Here is a 6,255-nt window from a genome sequence, read left to right as displayed (position 1 = left end):
ACGAGCACACGGTCACAGCCAAACTGAGCGTAGCTGAATAAATTTAACTTATTGGCAACTATCGACGAAGCCGTTATGACGTCAGGCCAAAACACTCACACACGTTAACAAGCTTGTTACTTCTGAACAGTGTTGTTTGGCGGTTTAAGAAACACTTACTAACTTGTTACATTAGAAGAAATTGCATATTGTGCGTATTACGTTCTTAATTAAAGTATGTAAAGTACAACGAGAGGCCTCTGGGCCTGGGTTTGATTCTCGGGAGAGACTTAGCGCTTATCGTACCTCTGTTGACGGTGGTGGGTTGTTTAGATTAGGCCGGCGTTGTATGAGCATCCTGTGAGGTAGGTGTTTAAAGGGATAAGAAGTTTGCCATGATCTCTGAGAGTATATACTCACTAGGTGGTAATATATTACCACGAAGGATTACTGTAAGCATTAAAAATAAGAAAAAACTTGCTGAGACTCATCTCGAGGGGAATATATATAACCTGTACCCCTTTCCCTTCCCCTTCCCCCAACCCCCTCCCCTTTGTAGCTTATGTGGTAACCTCTTGTCCGATCTAGACCAAATTCGGCACATGGCCATCATTTGTCCCCAACACAGATAATAGGGTAGGTTTCAAACCCGCACCCCATTCCCTTCCCCTTTCCCTTCCCCAACCCCTCCCCTTTGTAGCTTATGTGGCAACTGCTTGTCCGATCTAGACAAAGTTTGGCACATGGCTATCATTTGACCCAATTTATGTATTGGGTAGGTTCCAAACCCGTACCCCCCCATTCCCCTTCCCCTTCCCTTTCCCCTTCCCCCTTCCATTTGTAACCTATGTGGTAAGCACTTGACCGATCTAGACAAAATTTGGCATGCCTCCTTCCCTTCCCTTCCCCATCGTTTCACCCAACCTAGATAATCGAGTTGGTTTTAAACCCGTTTCCCCAACCTTTCCCCTTCCCCCATCCCCTTCCCCTTCCCTTTGTATCTTATATGGTAACCGTCTGACTGCTCTAGACAAAATTTGGCACGTGGCCATCATTTGACCCAACCTAGATAATCGGGTAGGTTTCAAACCCATACCCCCTTCCCCTTTCCCTTCCCCATGCCCCTTCTCCCTTCCCTTTGTAACTTACGTGGTAACCACCTGACTGATCTAGGCAAAATTTGGTAAGTAGCCATCGTTTGACCCAACTTAGATGATAGGGTAGGTTTCAAACCTGTATCCTTTTTCCCTTCCCCTTCCCCTTCCCCTTCCCCTTCCCTTTGTAACTCATGTGGTAACCACTTGACTGGTCTAGAAAAAATTTGGCACGTGGCCACCATTCGACACAACTTAGATAATAGGGTAGGTTTCAAATCCGTACCCCCTTCCCTTTCCCCTTCCCATACCCCTTCCCCTTCCCTTTGTAACTTATGTGGTAACCACCTGACCGATCTAGAAAAAATTTGGCATGTGGCCATCATTTGACCCAACTTAGATAAAAGGGTAGGTTTCAAACCTGTACCCCTTTTCCCTTCCCCTTCCCTCTTCCCTTCCCCTTCCTTTGTAACTCATGTGGTAACCACCTGACTGATCTAGAAAAAATTTGGCACGTGGCCACCATTTGACCCAATTTAGATAATAGGATAGGTTTCAAACCTGTCCTGCCCCTTCCCCCTTCCCCCCTTCCCTTTTCCTGTCCAGACAAAATTTGGCCCCCTTCCCCCCTTCCCTTCCCTGTTCCCCTTTCCCTTCCCTTTGTGACTTATGTGGTAACCGCTTGACCAGTCCAGACAAAATTTGGCATGTGGCCATCATTTGACCCAACTTAGATAATAGGGTAGGTTTCAAACCTGTACCCCTTTTCCCTTCCCCTTCCCCATCCCCCTTCCCCTTCCTTTTGTAACTCATGTGGTAACCATTTAACTGATCTAGAAAAAATTTGGCAAGTGTCCATTATTTGACCCAATTTAGATAATAGGGTAGGTTTCAAACCCATACCCTCTACCCTACACCCTTCCCCCTTCCCCTTCCCTTACCCTTCCCCATCCTCTTTCTCCCTTCCCTTTGTAACTTGTGGCAACCGCTTGACTGATCTAGACAAAATCTGACAAGTGGTCATCATTTGACCCAACTTAGATAATAGGGTAAGTTTCAAACCCGTACCCACTTCGCCTTTCCCTTCCCCATCCTCCTTCCCCCTTCCTTTTGTAACTTATGTGACAAATATGCTCTACGGGTTCATCATATCACATTCCATGTACTCGATACCATAGAAATATATTAATGAATATGCTTTTTTTCTGTAATTAATAATTCTGTGTCAAGGTTTGTGTTTAGGTTTAGTGGGGGATGTGTCTACGTTTAATGAGGGTGCGTGTTTAGGTTTAGTGGGGATATGTTTAAGTTTAGAAGGGGTGTGTTTAGGTTTAGTGGGATTGCATTTTGGTTTAGTGGGTGTGTGCTTACGTTTAGTGGGGGTGTTTCATCTAAGGAGGGTGGTGTCAGTACTGGTTATAGGAACAATCACAACAGTGGTGTAAATGGGACAGTCACCGCAGTAATACCTGGATAAAAGGGACAGTCAGTACTGTAATACTTGGGAACAATCACCACAGTAATGTCTGGACAAAACGGACAGTCACCATAGTAATACCTGGATAAAGGGGACAGTCAGCACAGTAATTCTTGACTAAAAGGGACAACACCACAGTAATGTCTGGATAAAAGGGACAGTCAGCACACTAATACATGGGTAAAAGGGACAGTTACCACAGTAATTAAATGGGAAAGTCAGCACAGTAATACTTGGGTAAAAGGGACAGTCAGCACAATAATGTCTGGATAAATGGGACCGTCACCACAGTAATAACTGGATAAGTGGGACAGTCACTACAGTTATAACTAGATAAAAGGGACAGTCAGTACAGTCATACCTGGATAAAAGGGGCAGTCACCACAGCAATACCTGGATAAATGGGACTGTCAGCAAAGTAATATTTGGATAAAAGGGACAGTCAGCACAGTAATACCTGGATAAATGGGAAAGTCAGCACAGTAATACTTGGGTAAAAGGGACAGTCAGCACAGTAATGTCTGGATAAATGGGACTGTCAGCACAGTAATATTTGTATAAAAGTGACACTAAACACAGTAATATCTGGATAAAAGAGCAGTCACCACAGTAACTCCTGAATAAATGGGACAGTCACCACAGTAATAACTGGATAAATGGGACAGTCACTACAGTAATAACTGGATAAAAGGGACAGTCAGTACAGTCATACCTGGCTAAAAGGGACAGGGACAGTCACCACAGCAGTACCTGGATAAATGGAACAGTCAGCAAAGTAATATTTGGATAAAAGTGAGTCATCACAGTAATACCTGGGTAAATGGGACAGTCAGTACAAGGAAGTCCAAGAAAATTTGTCAGAGTTCTTAAGAGTTTTTCCGGGTAAAGTGCAGTCACCACAGATTGGTAAATGGGACTAGCACATATATATATATATATATATATATATATATATATATATATATATATATATATATAAATATATATATATATATTTATATATAATATATACTATATATGTGTATACACATATTTTTATATATATAACGGTTAGTTTACACATGACATTTTTATACTTTTAAATATCCATATATATACAAACTATCATTGGAGATACACATGACATTTTTATACTTTTTAAATATTCACACAAACATCATTGACACACACACACACACATATATATATATATATATATATATATATATATATATATATATATATATATATGTGTGTGTGTGTGTGTGTGTGTGTGTGTATATATATATACATATATATATTACATACATATATATATATATATATATATATATATATATATATATATATATATATATATATATATATATATATATATATTTTATACACACGTTTAACCCTCTGAGCTTCTCTTTTCAAAACAGTCCCTAAAAAGAACACTGCGTAAGTGGACCTCATCTTTTGCCCAACATCTAAAAGCACTATTATTAACGTTATCATTACGAGGGCAATTGACCCACATATGAAGAGCTCTGTACCAAATGCGATGTAATTCAGAGATGTCGGGGGAAATGCATTAAATTCAATTTCATTTTTTTTTTTTTTTTTTTTATTTTACGTTTGTTTTAGTTCTCTGGATTTATTTCGAGGTGGGTTTATGCAGCAGAAATAGTTAGAGAGTTGTTGATGTCGTGTTTCTCTGTTTTGGTGTAGTTCAGTTTGCTTTCATAATTCTATCTAAATGTGTTTTACATTTCTTTTTTATATTTTTTTTTACTTGTGTTTGACGAAGCGAGGACGCCTATTTTAAAGCTGTAACTTCATTGCAAGTGATTTTCTCTTGTTTTCTTGTTTAGTGTAATTTTCGTGTGCGATAAAGAAATAAACTTTTTTTTTTATCTCGTCTTATACAATTTTTGTTACTTTTGAGTTTTCTGTAAAAGAAAACTGTTGTGCCGGCTTTGTCTGTCCGGCCGAACTTTTTTGTGTCCGCACGTTTTCTGTCCGCCCTCAGATCTTAAAAACTACTCAGGCTAGAGGGCTGCAAATTGGTATGTTGATTATCCACCCTCCAATCATCAAACATGCCAAATTGCAGCTCTTTGGCCTCGGTAGTTTTTTTTTTATTTTATTTAAGGTTAAAGTTAGCCATGATCGTAATTCTGGCAACGATATAGGCCAGGCCACCACCGGCCCGTGGTTCAAGCTTCATGGGAAGCGGCTCATACGGCATTATACCGAGACCACCGAAAGATAGATCTATTTTCAGTGGCCTTGATTATATGCTGTACAGAAAACTCGATTGCGCCGAAGAACCTCCGGCGCATATTTACTTGTTTTTTTGCTCTCTTGCACGTAAAAGATACATTCTTGTCATTATTTTCTTGTGTCAATATGCTCTTTATTATAAAAATCATTTTATAATTGAAGCTAGTTCACATTTCCCTTGATTTAATATTATGCCTGAGAGATAGAATGCCATTTCCAGAAGACCTCAGAAATGCAGAAATCACTCAGAAATTACGAAAGAAATGTAAGCGTTTATTAGATGACTAACCTAACCTAATCCTACTTCATCTATTTACGCAGTGGCTCTCAATCTTTTTTTTAGTGATGGCACCCTAACAAATGTCATCGTTACCATGGCAACCCTTTATTCACCATCCCATTATATCGCATGAATTAACTTCTTATTTAATGAAATAAAATTGTTATCAATACTCAAACCAAAATCGGCACACCGTACATGCAGAAATATAGGCTACTGTACAAACAAAGAGCAGATCAGAAGAATTAGATAAACAATTAGAGTAGACACACTGATAATTATATGAAGACTTCTGCAAACTTTTTTTTCTCACAAATGTTCATTGAGATGATCTAGCCAAGACAAAATTCGTGACAATCTTGCGTCACCCCTAGGCACTGTCGGTGGCACCCCAGGGTGCCACGGCACCCAGTTTGATAATCACAGAATCCTAACCTAACCTTCCAATCTTAATTAACCTATGTACACATCACCTAAGCTGACCTTGCCTTTTGAGGTCAAGCTTTCCTTACCTGTCATCTTTGATAACTCACGGTTTACCTTGCTTATTAATATTCCCCTCATCCCACCCCTTCCCCTGTCCCTACCACCGCCCCCTCCCAAACTTCCCCACCTCCCCCTATTGCCCCCACCTCCCTCGGGGATGGCTTTAGAGTATTTTGTAATCTTACCTGTAATTTACCTTGTCTATTAATATTCCTTTTCCCCCACACCCTTCCCTGTCCATAAAACCCCCCTTCCCCACCGCTCCCTATTGGCCCCACCCCCCTGGGACGCTTTAGACTTTTTTGCTTAAAAAAAAAAGTTAGAGTGACTAGTTCTCAGAATCCTTTACAAGACTCAGGTAAAGGAGGCGAAGAAGGAGCGTCAATAAGACTTCCAAGAAATATGAAATGCGAAAGAAACGAAAGTGTTCTTTTCATGCACAAATTACAAAAAGGTATAAGAAAAGTATGATTTACGCGAGGGAAATTTGTCAAAAATGAAGAATGAAGTAAACAGCAAGATTGTCGTTTTTTGGGCGGATGAAATAAGGGAAAGGTTATCAAAGATATCATAAGACACGGGAGAAATGAATGGAAAATTGTTAAGCAAGAAATAAAAAATACAAGTAGATGAGATCTAAGCATATACAAAACAGGCAACTTTAAACAATGATTGGTTTCTCGTCGCGTAAT

This window comes from Macrobrachium rosenbergii, chromosome 54 (genome assembly GCF_040412425.1).
Source record: "Macrobrachium rosenbergii isolate ZJJX-2024 chromosome 54, ASM4041242v1, whole genome shotgun sequence".
Classification (NCBI taxonomy): domain Eukaryota; kingdom Metazoa; phylum Arthropoda; class Malacostraca; order Decapoda; family Palaemonidae; genus Macrobrachium; species Macrobrachium rosenbergii.
Note: the sequence above shows the minus strand (reverse complement) of the source record.